Here is a 13,888-nt window from a genome sequence, read left to right as displayed (position 1 = left end):
ATATCTCGAAAGTGATGCTTGATTCCTCATCTTGCCTTGTCTCAGCAAGAAGCTTCTGAGATGGGGGTCGCATCCCAGTCGTCACATGTCCCTCATACTTCATGCACGGCTACGAAACGAGCCTTTCATCACGTATTAAAATACCTGCTGTACTTTTAAAGAAGTGGAACCACTGGGAATATGCCCGAACGAGTGGAAAGCCCATTGATTTGTAATGGCTGGTGACAGATAGTGTCACATCATCTTTGTTAATTTCACTCATTCAGAACTGTTAAACAAACATGGCGTGCTGGTTTTTTTTTTTTTTTTTTAAATGATAGGGTAGTGTTGAATAAAAGTGAAGTGTGTCTTCATTTGAAACTGTCACACAGTGTGATAACTTACAAACCTGATGAAAGAAGGTAAAGATGGAGGGGTGAAGAAGAAATTCATCTCCACATCCTTCACAGCCAACTAAAGACAATTATAGTCGAGAACTTTAAAAGAAAACCCTCAGACACAGACTCTTAACTTCCTAATCTTCTGAAGCTTTCACTTCCCTTAGCGCTAATGCTTGATGCTAACATGACAACACGTGTTGGAGGATATTGACATTTTAATCTGCCTTGTCAGGCTTGTATACATATTTAGACTGACGATTTGCACATGTATTGAAGGAAAATAATAACACTGCCAGTAAACTGACTGTTAGGGGCAGTGTGATATGAAGTGTGCATATGGGTGGAGGGTGGGGGGGTGGTGTACACATTCTCCCGGCCATACAAATCCAGTAGGGGCTAGTGAGTGGGCTTGCTAGGTTGAGCCACATTTCCAGGTCAGTGGCCTTGAGCATGCTTGGTTTCAGCTGCCTTGCCCATTCTTATTGGCAAAGGTGCCATAAGACGAGGTTGTGAGGGCCCGTAAGTGGGGAGGAGGAAGTGGTGGAGAAGCTAACCAGGAGAGGACCATATGCATGTCCACTGGAGCGCTTCCCTGAGGCCCTCTTTCTCTGCCTCCACAGCCCTCACTTCACCGCATTATGCACTTCTTTACCAATGAGTGCCAGGATATCAGCCTTCCTCAAGCTGTCAGCCTTGTTTTGTTTTTTCTTCTTCCAGAGCAACACAATGTGAGATTGGAGAGGGAAAATGAAAAAAACACAAAAAATAAAAAAACAGCTGGTGGAGCTGTAGAGTAATGAGTAGAAAGACCCTGCCTATGAAATAGGAAGAATTCTCCCGTCTGCATTGGCTTTCACTGCAGTCAGTGGGCTTTAATAACTATCACAGCTGACCAAAACACTGCATGTCCTGGACGTCTACTCTTCACTTTTCCTTTCACAACGGTTCAGCTGAACTATGAACATGATGCACGATACCATCCATCATTGCTAGTCGTTGTTGGGGTATAATATTTGTGCACTGGTCACATCCTGAGATGTCAAGGTGTTAACATAAATCGCCTACTGAAAATTAAATTGGTTGCCAGGCAACATAACAACACAATGACATTCGGGTTTTACACAAAATGGATTATTCCACTGTTTGATCGACCTCAGGTAATCTATCTGACTAACTGTACACTCATTCACTTTCTTAAACTTATTGATTAATAAGTTAGTTCCAAGCAGGCGGGGCCCGTATATCTCCACTACAGGTATAAAGAGACTGTAGTGAGAGTTTAGAAGACCGATGCTAGAAACATCATGTTGGGCACTTTGTCTCTAAGGTTAGTGATCTTTTACTAAACTATCTGAATAACAAGTTCTTGTTTTTTCTCTTAGTGGGAATATCCCCCATGTAGTTATTCCAGTGGTACAGTAGTGGCTCGAAAGCGAGAGTGACTGCTGTGTCTTCAGTTTAACTTGCCATTGCTGCTCTTGTGCCCATTCAGTTTTTACAGGAAAATGCTCCCTTTTATCCTTTTTCACCAAAATGTAAAAGTGTCACAAATAGGTTCAGAAATTGTGAAAATTGATCAGATCAGTTCATTTGTCAAAAGTATTTTTTTCCAGTTACAACCATTGGCCAAAGTGAAGCCATATCTACCTTACAACAACCTCAAAAGAGTCACATATGCTTTTATAACCACACAACTGGATTATCATAATTCCTTGTATGTCGGTTTGAATCAGTCGTCTCTACGTCATCTTCAGGCAGTGCAAAAGGCTGCTGCTTGTCCCTTGACTGGGATCAGATGATATGAGCATATTACCCCAGTTTTGGCAGTTTAGGCATCACCCCACTGGGTTTCCATCCATTTTAGAAGAGATTTTATGTTTTTATTGCTACTTTTTAAGGTTTAAATTGGTCTGGCACCATCGTGTTTGTGTGAACGTCTGTATCTTTAAACACCTTATCCCTGGTGGAGTGCTCATCCAATCAGATACCCCTTTCGACTCAGGAAAAGACCCTGAAAAAGAAATAAAAAAAAAAGAAAAGCTTTTTCAGTAGGTGGCTGTACTTTTTGTAACAATTTACCAGTACAAAAAAGAACAGCTCAAACATCTGCTCCATTTAAAACTGTGTGGCTTTTTTTTTACTGGGAAAGCACTTTGGCCTAATTGTTTTTAAATGTGTTAAAAAAATGATTTTGCACTTAGAATCTATGGAAGAAGAAAAGTGCCTTAGCTCTTTAAACAGCTACCAAATTAAATCGTTAAGGGTATCACTGATTTATTAAAATTTAAAACAACCATATGAAATAAACTAAATATATATCAATGATTACTTAAATCTTTAATTAGTAAATGTATTAAAATTGCAAATAGATACATATAATTAAACCAAAAGTGTTTTTAGGTCATTAAGCAATGATCTAAAAACAGAATTATTTCTCTATTTAATAATTATTTTAAGTTTCCGGAACTCCATCACATCAGGAATTATTTTAAACCTTCATTGCAGATTGAACAGTGGCAGCAAGTCCCTGCAATTAATACCAGATAACAGATCACTGCAGTAAAATACTCTAATACATTAGGTGACAGAATTACCTTTATGGTTAATGGAAATATTGCCTATTTCTTAATTCATCTATTTTCCATATATTTATCCATATACTTAGACCACATTTTCCTAGGTACCTCCAGGTGATGCCCTCAGGCGCTCCACAGCTACAGTCTTTTGTATGAAAACATTTGGTTTGTCCTATAGGAAGGTTTCCTATTCTGTGTACAAGGCGTTATGTCATGGCACCAGAGAAATAATGGACAGCTTCGAAGTTTATAGTTACTACAGTCAATATCTCGGTCAGAAAGGTTTGATGGAGGAAGCTGACATAAAATTAATCTCTGCAGCAGAAGAACCATGAAATAAATAAATAATTACATGTTTTCACATAAAATGAACTGATCTTTTAATTAAATCTGTAACACATTTGATTTATTTATGTATTTATTTCCTATTTTAATCTAATAATAAATTAATGATGTAATTCTTCATTGAATTGTGTCACTTGTCTACCTCCGTATATGGAGGGAAATATTGGGTCGTATGGGACTCAGCCTTCATTCACTTGCATTACTTGGTCTAAATACACACAAACAGACACAGACATCATTTTGATAATTTTTTTAGCTCATTTATTGCGTTTATTGTGTATGTGCTGCATTTTGTTGACCAACATTACACATTCTGATGTGAGACTGTGTTACTTGTGCATAGTAGTTCCAAAAGTGTTTTTTTTTTTTACAGCTAGCATACACTGCCACCTCACAGTTTTGCACCTCACAATTTTTCTAACCAAGTGTGTGCAGTGTGATTGGTGTGTACTGGTGCAAAATTAACTTGAGGCACAGGTTCATAAACAGAGGTGTCTTCACAGTCGCCTGTACGGTCTGTCAGTGATGGCCCTAAACTTGGAGTCAGAGACTGTTGCACTCTGTGAAAGAGGTAAGTCATTTAGCAGTAAACTGTGGAGCTTGTTGTATATTACCGCATTTGTTGATATTCCAGTATTATACGTATATATTTTTAGTTATGGGGCATTTTGTTTGAGAAAAGACTCTCAGTCAACTGTGTATCAAACTTTAGGCTAAAGGGTTACCTAGGCAACCAGCGCATGGAGTATCTCCACATGCGTCATGGTCAGATGTGGTTTTTCAGGTGTTCATTTCACCCTCTCCTCTTGAATTTGGGTCCACCTAGTTATTTTATTTATCTCCTTTTATTTATTTATTTTTTTAAGTTCAGCATAACTTGTAAAAGGTTACTGAAATGGTATTTTGCCTTTCTGGAACATTCGGTGGGCGATGAGGTTGTTTTAGCTTGGCATACAGGCTACAATACAACCAAATGACTAATGGAGCTCTGTCTGACAGTAAGAGAGGTAATTGATGATCTTAGACTTGCTAGCAGGAACAGAGCTGTGCTTTGTCTGGTTTCCACCTTTTGTTTTAGGATAAGCTAACAGTCTGAACAATCATGCTAGCAAAAAAGCAATATGCTTTTAAATATGGTTTCCTCCTCTTTTGGCTCACTTCTTCTTTGTAGCTTGAATCTTTTTGCTAATAAGGAAACATAAATGTTTTCACGATCAAAAGAAAAAATACGTAGTAAGGCTATATTTAAAACGGGCTGGGCTGCTGGTTTACAAGGAAGCTCATTAAAAGATCTAGATTTTTTAGCCCAACTTTCACAAGTTTCTGATAATATCCTCCACAAAACCCACAATGGGGATTTCAGTGTATAATTTTATCAATGTTATGTTAGTTATCTAATTAATTTTGCCAAAGCTTTTGCAATCTTTGTGTTGTGTTTTTCGTGTTTATCTGAGGAAGCAGCTTGAGAATGTATTTGGGGTTTTCTTGGAGATGTTGGATTGAGAGTATACTCTTCCACTTTTTCTGCCTCTATAGCTTCCAGTCTTATCTAAAACCAGCTTTGAAATTAACTCACTAACTGGCTATGAAATAACAGTCAACCAAGAAGAAGAGGAGTAAAAAAAAAAAAAAAAAAACAGGGCCAGTGAATCAATATGGGCAATGGGGGAAGGCCAAATGTAATAAATAATACAATAACAAGCCTAACTAATGAGCTGTTGCAATGGTGCAGTTCACAGAATAGTCCCTTTGTACGAATCCATGCTAATAATCTCTGGAAGCAGATGATGAAGTGTTGCCATAAGGCAACACCTGTGCAATTACAGCAGCGGATTCTTTTGCACGTAACATTAATTTCAGCCCTTTATAAAGGCCCAATGAGCACACTAATAATCTGGTCTACTTGACTCCACGTCTAGCTGAAACAGAGCATCTAATTAGGTAAAGGTAATTAATTAGAGATAAACGGAGCTAATCAGGACCCGTTAGCACTCCCACTTTCTTGGCATTAAGACACAGAACCTCCTGCTCTCTCATTGGCCACCCTGTCATGCACTCAGGGAACATGAAAAAGATATGTTTTTAATAGAGGCTCTGTGATCTTGCAGTGAACTCGCCTGCACCCTTAAGATCAAGATTTCATCCTATTAGCTCTCTAATGATCTTATTAGGATGTGAACTTCTTGGTAAATTATTGTTTTATGAAGGCTACACATTGTTGAACAAGGGGTGCGTAACTCAGTGTGATTTAGCCATTAAAGTTTTGCTGTTAAAAAGATAAAATAATCTATATTTAGTGAACAAGGAATGTAAATTTATTACCTGATCCCACAGAAACACGTGAGTGGACCACAAGTAACCACAACGTTTCAGCACTTATTGACAAGATCCCGGCATGTAATTTTGAACAATTATGTGCTGGGAACACATAAATAAATGTAGAGACATTCATGTTCATCTCACATAATTCTGTGAGATCAGGTTTCAAATTTAACATGCAAACTAGAGGAAAAATCTAAAATAAAAATCAAAGCTCAGAAACTGTTTCACTTAATTCTATTTATTTAAGCAATGTAATCGACCTAACAGTCAATCTATCAAATAATTATTCTTTCTGAAATACAGGTTAAGATAGTTAACCTGTAAAAGTTAACACAGACAAGTTAACACAGAGGAAAAACTTTAAAAAATAAGCATATCTAAGTTTAGCTGGTAGCATTTCAAACCTAAAATGTGATGACATGTGGCTGCTGAGATTACAATATCTAACAAGAAATCATATTAGAGATACACGAAGGTGATTTTGTTTTCTTTCCCCCAATATTTCCTGAGTGAACATTAAGCCCCAGACAGCAAACATCCAACTTCCTATCATCTTTGTTCTAATTTTCATATGAAAGGTAAGGGGAGGAGGGGGACCTGGATGGAAGTGTTGCTTCCACGTTACGCTGATGCAACGGCAGCATGAAGAGCCCGTGCTTCCACTCATGTACCTATCATGTCCAATTTTTTCCCAATAGATATTCCAGTCTGCACATATGTGCAAATACTGTTTGAAAATGGAAATTTAATGGTTATTGTAATGAATGTTGACTTAGCGGATCAGAAAAGCAGAAGGGAAGGAGGTGCGAGAGAACCTGAGAAGAGAGGTTTGTTTAGATGCTCGGGTGTCGTTGGGTTTCATGAGGGGGAATGATTTGAGGGGAAACATGATTATTTTTTTTTTCCCTTCTGCTTTTTCCTTGTACACAGGGGAGTCGTCTGCTACAAGAAGGCAGGGCGCTCCCCCGACACGCATCATTAGAAGGTTTTTTACAAGCGACAAGCAGGCTATTTGGCTGTCATTGGGATTGTTTGAAGAGAATATGTTTCTGCTCCATACTCCAGGGAGCCCCACATCAGGAGAAAAAGTAGATCACCCTTGAGCACTTGACACTGCTGTTATGCATTTGTCAATATTAAGGCTAAGAGGTTGGGCCACCATGTGTAAATTGGGAGTTTGACTGCCTCAAATGTGAGTTGACCTTTAACCTGGAACGCCATACATTCGCTAAGCTTGCTTCGGCTAATTGCTACAAACACGCTCACCAGAACTATTCAATTATTCAGCTGCAGCAAAATGCTTGGCAGCTCTAAATTAGCTTCCCATGTGTGCACATTGAGAACAATATATATGCATTTTTTTGTTATTAAATTAATTGCTGGAAGCTTTTGAGAAACCCTCTGCCTTATCACCAAAAAATGTAAACATAAAATCACCTCTGAAATCTGTAAAAAGTGAGGCAGCACATTGAGCAGACATGACGTACTTTCATGTTTTGGGCATGGCCCATAATTCAACCATCACTGGTCCAAAGTGCAAGGACTGAGCAGCGTTTACAATTGAAATGAGGCATGGACTCGGCATACAGATCCTCATTATATCGTTTCCCTAAGGGCTGAGCTTCAGTTGGCAAAAACGGGAGACAAGTACATCCTTGCTTTTCTGAAAAGCCAGAAATGAGTAACAGTTTGGTTTCAACACCAATCTCCAAATGACTTCTCTAAAGCACACACAGTGGGGAGAGATTTGTGGCGGTATGTGCGACTCTGGTCCATTTGTCTGCTGTTCACCATGGGCAAATCAGGCAAACATGGCACATGGGGTCACATCTGATTCCCTATTGGAGACAAGATGGTGAGAGGATGGCAGCAGCGCGAGGCGGCGTTGCAGCACTCTGATGTGTCCAAAAGTATCTGCATCAGTGGTGCTGATTGTGAGGCACCCGCTGGCGCTGTTTAGATAGTTTGACTACATCAAGCTCCCTTCCAGACGGCTCTTACTGGTGCGATTAGAGGAGGGTGAAGATGAAAGGTGTTCAGTGTATTTTTAAAATTGTTGATTTTCCGCGTAATGATAGCTCGTGCAATTAAGCTCTGGCTGCAGGCTCTGCACGTCCTTGTGAACAAAATCTTAATTATTTTGTGTGTGTGCGTAAGAGAGAATGACTCTGCATGTGTGTGCATGTCTGCACAGACTTCAGATAGATTTTCAACCTTTTTATTAGATTTTGAATGTTTTGCACCAAACAGATTTCTCTGTTATCTTTACTAGATACATGTCCACATAATGTTATTAAAAGTATTTAAATTTTAAAATTTAGAAATGAGCTGTTTAACCTGAAAGTGTGGTAGCAAAGCCAGCACCAATGTTCCCATCCTGTTCACTGAAATGAACTCGCCCGACAGCTAATGTTTCCTCTTGGATTGGGACATAAGCCTGCATTTTCTTTGTTTCATGATACAAAAGGTTTCACAGGATAGATGACAAGACATCTTGTGTTTGTTGGCTTTATATGCACGCTGTGACGGGGGTGGAGCTAACCTGTAGGGGGAAATTGTCAAAAGGGCTAAATTTGCCAAGAGAGTAATTGTGCTGTTCCATGACATTCACTTCTGCTAAATGTAATCACTTTAAATAATGTCAGTGACATCTTGTGAAGTATTTGGTGGAAGAAAAAAGCACTATGTAGGGCAGGCATCTAAGTGTGTGATCCCGACTGTCTGTGTGTTATCTTCTCTTTCATTAGAGATGAACAGCCTCGGGTCGGATGGGGTGGCGGCGGTGGTGTGTGCGTGGGGTAGCAGGGGGTGGGCAGAGCAGTGGGCATGGGAGGGGGGTGGCTTCAGTGGAAATGGTAAATAGGATTATAGAGAGGGCTCCAGTGTTGCCTAGAAGACAAAAGTGACTGATGATTAGCTTAATATTTGTTGCACAATGCAACACTGGCTGAACATTGTGAACATTTATTGCTAGTGCCAGGCACATTCAGCAAGCATTTCATCACACCCAACACTGGCCCTGCGAAATCCCTTGTAATTTCACAAACCGTCAGCATGTTAGAGAAAAAGAGAAGGGAAAAAAAAGAGAGAGAACATGTTATCGGCGGCTGCCTGATGTGCTTTCTGTACCTTAAGGCGCATTGCTGGAAAATTCAGCGTGAACTTTCGACACTTAAATGCTAAAATACGACTGATTTGGGATGATAATAGGCGCCCTAATAGAAGCTGATCCTTTGCAATGGCTTGCAGTCTTATTGCACACAGCTGTAATGCAATGTGAGTCGACAGTCAGAGAGAAAAAAAAAGAGAATGGAGAAAGGCACAGATAGTGAAAGATAACACAACACATAACCCTCCTTGCTGGCTGAGAGGGAAACATGTCTTGTGGTGCTCTGCTATGTATCGGGGTCGGTCGGAGGTAGCAGCGGATTGGAGAGGGAGCAGGAGAAGGGGCAGGAGACGGTAAGTGGAGCTGGCAGAGTGAGGATCCAGGCAAGGGGGCTTGACGGTGTAAGAACGAAGCTGACCCCTCAGCCCTTCAAGATCCACAAATGGATTCAGGCGTTGGACGGGACAGGCCTGGAGTCAGAGACCTGCTCAAGGTTGACAAGAGCCGAGGTCAACCTTCAGTGAGCCCAACTGTAAACAAGCTGCGAAAAGTAACCTACAGGGCTCAAATCAGGAGTGCTTCCATGGTAATTCTTCACTTATTGCTAGGCTGCATTGGCCTTACATATCTGAGGGCTGCCTCAAAGGAAAGGGTCGAGTCCACCACACCAGTGTTTGTTTCCACTACAGCAGCAGTCACAGAAATCCTACAGTGTTTGCACTTTAGTTCCCTTCACTTCCAGGGATCTTAAAAGGTTTAAAAAAAAAAAAAAATTAGCCTGAGCTCCTCAACACCTCCTCTACAAATAGATTTAACATACTTCAAGTGTTGCAGTTATCTTCAGTATTGTAATTTTTGTGACAATTGTTGTTAGCATATTCTTTTATTCCTTATTGTGCAAAGTAATTTTGCTTAGACATAGAGATTTGTTTCTTCCCATATTTTTCTCTTTATCTACAAGTGAATACTGCATATTTTAAATTCCTACAGATTGTTTATGCTTCCATATTTGTTTATGGTAGTGCTGTTTTTGTTCCAAATGGCCTTTTTCTGTGTCTGGGAAGGAATATTAGAAACTAAAATTTCCACATTAAAAGTAAAATTTAAAGTGGTATTTCATTTTTAATGGTCCTTTTTATGGGAACGGCTAGCTTTAGTTAATGTTTTCTTGTTACTGACAAAAAAGCATAAAAACAAACATTAACAACTAGAGGTGGTAAGATATTCTGGTATTAGTGATAACTGAAAAAGGCTTGGTGGGAATGCATTTTAAAACACCTAGATTTCCTTACCGAACGCTGGTCCCTGGACTAAATGTATTAAATTTCCCAGTGTAAATGTGCCCAAAGACCCCTGGCTTTCAAGTGGATCAGAGTTTGCTTCTTTGGTTGGAACCAAAGTGTGAACATTCACACTACTCCAAATGAACCATACCATCCACAGAAGTGGACCAACCAAACAGCACCAGTGTGGACGGGCTCCTACAGAGCAGGAAACAAAAAGTTAATTGAATATTTTGCTTTGGACCCTAGGGCTGTAGGGTCAAAAACTGAGAAGAGTCAACTGGAGTTTTCACTTTTAATCAGGTATTTAATCTTTTTGTCAAAAGTTATAATCATAGATTATGACACACTGCTCTCCTCAAGATGAAAGTGCAGAAGCAGCTTTCATAATTAAAAAGTATCAGAATCATTACTGCTGATTTACTACTAAATCGATACCAACTTTTACAGAACTGTTCACCAACATTTCCAAATCAAGTTGAGAATGAGGGCTGCACGGCGGTGTGGTGGTTAGCATCACAGCAAGAAGGTTGCTGGTTCGAGCCTCAGCTGGGGCAAGGTTTGAACCTGGGGAGTGGTATGTGTGGGTTTTCACCGGGTTCTCCATGTTAGGGTTAGGTTAGGTTAATTGGTTAAACTTTAAATTCTCCCTGTGGGTGTGAGTGTGAATGGTTGTTTGTCCCTATCTGTGTTGGCCCTGCGATGGACTGGTGACCTGTCCAGGGTGCACCCTGCATCTTACCTGCTAAATAGGCTCCAGCTTACCCGGGACCCATAATGGACTAAGCAGGACAGAGAATGAATGAATGGAAGTTAAGAATGAGAACTGGTTCAAAACCAGATATAAGATTATGTGCATGACTTGACTCTGTAGAAATCAAGGACCTGGGCTGAAACTTCAACTCTTGCAGTTACAGGAAACAATACTTACAGAAAAGGTTGGGTTACCTGTTGGATTAATAATGGACTAATCAGCACAGGAGACCAGATAATCACATTTTTAATATGATGAAAGACTGAAGTGGGACCAGTTTAAATCATGTGGTAAAGTATAAACTTGTGCTCATCAGTGTTGTTCTCATCAACATGATGGTGACCACGGTCCTGGCAGAGAGTTTGACAGGAGTTTTAATTAGTAATGGGGAATCTCCAGGGCGCAGGGCTAATAGAGGAGGAGGTATGTGTGTGTGTGCTTCTGCACTGTATGTGTTTCTGTGGGTCAGTAATGAGTTACATTTACTCTGTTACATTTACTTGAGTAACTAACAAAGTACTAAAAGTAGTTTTACTGCAGCATACATTTTACTTTTATATGAATACATTGGTCAAGAAGAAATGTTACTCTTACACTGAGCAACCCTCGACCTCAGTCCCTTTTCTTTGTTCACCATGTATTCAGTTATATATATATTGACTTTATTTTTGCCAGAGAAAGACCACCAGTTTCCCCAATCAGACGTAGTAACAATCATCATGACTCCGTTTTACCAGTCAGAGGTAGCTGTGCAGTCACATGACCAATATAAACCATGGCAGCATAGCAGTATGAACTCTTCACACCTAGCAGACAGGAAAAAGAAAACACATGAAAAATGCAGACAGATGTCTACAATGTTAAAACTGAGAGGGATGAAAACCTCTGGCCTCAACTCTGGCCTGAACTTTCCAGCCACGCCAGGTGACCTGGATTTATTGTCATGGTGCTGCGAAGATGTCATGTGATACAGAGGTGTTCACAAGTCCTTTATTGCATGTCCAAGTCATGTCTCAAGTCCCTTTTAGTTGTAATGAGAAATCTGCCATGCAACGCCTGCTGTCTGGTCTGGTTAGAAGATGCATTATAATATCCAAGAAATATATAATTCGTACTCATCCTTTATCTACCAGCATTTAGTAAGAGTTTTGATTGATAGCTAAACACTCTGTCCCTCTCCTCCTCTGGATGATTTCTTTGCTTTACTGAATATGGAAACCTGTAGATAAACATGGAAATGTATTCAGATTAATATATTTTAACATAATTTATTTAAGGGTTTTTAATGTGAACTGAAATGCATCTGGACCCACAGAGAAAATTGAAAATAATACTGCAGTTCATCACATTTTTTTCCTGACTGTAGAGAGGAAGACCAATGTGATGCACGTTAGTGCAGGAGTCACCACCTGTCGTCCCCCTGCTGCAACACACCTGAACCACATGACAGCTTGTTGTCAAGCTCTGTACGAGCCTCTTAATGACTCATAAATAATTTGACTCAAGTGTATTGCAACAGGTAAACATGTAAAATCTGCAGGACAGGGGCTCAACAGGTTGAGTGATCCCTGCACTAGCGCACCAGAAAAATCTGAACATTTTTTTAAAGGGCTTAAAATAACTGTGTGAGATGAGTAAAAAAATATTTATTTCAAACATTTTAAAATTGAATAAAAAAAAAAAAAAGCTCAATATTTTAATTAATTTAGATTTAATACTTTCAGGTCCTGTTGTACTTTTTAAATAAACAGACCCAGTAAAACTGCCTTGTTTACAGTAGGTCTGATCCCAGTTTGGTCCCAGTTTATTGTCATCATGGCAAAGTCACAGTTTATGGAAAGTGTTCAGTAATTGTCTCGTTCGTCTCCTGAACACATTTGGTACAGCCAATCCAATGAGTTAACATTATTTTAGTACAAAAGCAGCAAGCTAATGTTTACGCCACTGTGGCTCTAAGCTCGTTGCTAACATAGATGCTATCTTTAGCTTTCACATTACAGTGACTAAGCTCTCCAGGTGTGTTTTAAAGTGAATAAAAGTGGATGTGGTGGATCCAGCGTCTTGGATTTTTATACCACAGATATTCCAGTTTGCTACCCTTATACTGGTCTTTTTATATAAGTTTTTAATACCCAAAAGTTACAGGTGCTGTAGCAACAGCTGCGTTCACCAGTACTGTCAATGTTTTGAATGATTCCCCTTCTGTTATGTCGGAGTTAAGTCTGGAGAAAATGACAGCTGACAGGAGATCGGACAGAGAGAAAATCATTAAAAAAAAAAAGATTGTTCATGAGTCTCAAATCACGAGTCCGGGTCACGTCTTAAGTCTTCTGAGTACAAGTCCAACTGTTTACTCTAATAACGGTCACCACTCAACAATGGATAATATTTTCATTTGCAACTAACCTGCTTCTGTCTGACAGGTGCCTGGTGGAAAATGGGAGGTCTTTTATACTCTATCTTAATGACTGTCGTAATGGTGGAGAGACTAACATCTTCTGAGGTGGTACATGATGTAAAATTTTGAGAACCTTAACCCTTTCTGTGTTTGTAAACATTTTGTCAAATGCCACATGAGCTAATCAGACCACAATACATTTTCTATGGAGGAATGAATAAGCGTTAGCTACGAACTATGATATTATGGTTTAGATGTCTGCTTATGTCATTAAAAAAACTAAACAAATCAGATGTTAGAAACAGTCAGTACTCAAATAAGAAATAAGGTTTTACTCTTGGGTAACTTTTAAGCAAGGCAACGCAAGTTTATTTGTATGGAATCTTTCATGTGCAGGACAATTGAAAGTGTTACAGCTCAAAGTGTTGTAAAGCATTACAGATGGTGCAAAGACAGTATTAAAAAGTAGTCCAAGGCAAAAATAGCAAAAATCCCATTAAAATCACAATGAAATCATAAATGAACTGAAAATTAGAAACAAGATAAGTTAAAAGTTACTGCACATGAGAAAAGAAAAGTTTTCAACCTGGATTTAAAGTGTCTGCATTTGGTGAAAGTTTAATCTCCACTGGCTTTTTAGAACGAGTACTTTTAAGTAAGAGTAATGCTACTCTTACTTGAGTAGAATTTTTGGTCATTCTACCCACATCTTGTTGTCTGA

At 39.3% G+C, this 13,888-nt stretch overlaps 1 long non-coding RNA gene across 1 annotated transcript; it reads right to left on the bottom strand.

Annotated features, from left to right (window-relative positions):
* Window positions 1-668: 668 nt before the first annotated feature.
* Window positions 669-13,582, bottom strand: LOC121652698. Its single transcript, XR_006012673.1, has 3 exons — window positions 13,514-13,582; window positions 7,102-7,109; window positions 669-680 (listed from the first exon to the last, which is right to left on the bottom strand). It is a non-coding gene; the product is annotated as an uncharacterized LOC121652698 (long non-coding RNA).
* Window positions 13,583-13,888: the final 306 nt, after the last annotated feature.

This window comes from Melanotaenia boesemani, chromosome 14, assembly GCF_017639745.1.
Source record: "Melanotaenia boesemani isolate fMelBoe1 chromosome 14, fMelBoe1.pri, whole genome shotgun sequence".
Taxonomy (NCBI): Eukaryota; Metazoa; Chordata; class Actinopteri; order Atheriniformes; family Melanotaeniidae; genus Melanotaenia; species Melanotaenia boesemani.
This window is presented reverse-complemented; position numbering and strand designations above follow the sequence as displayed.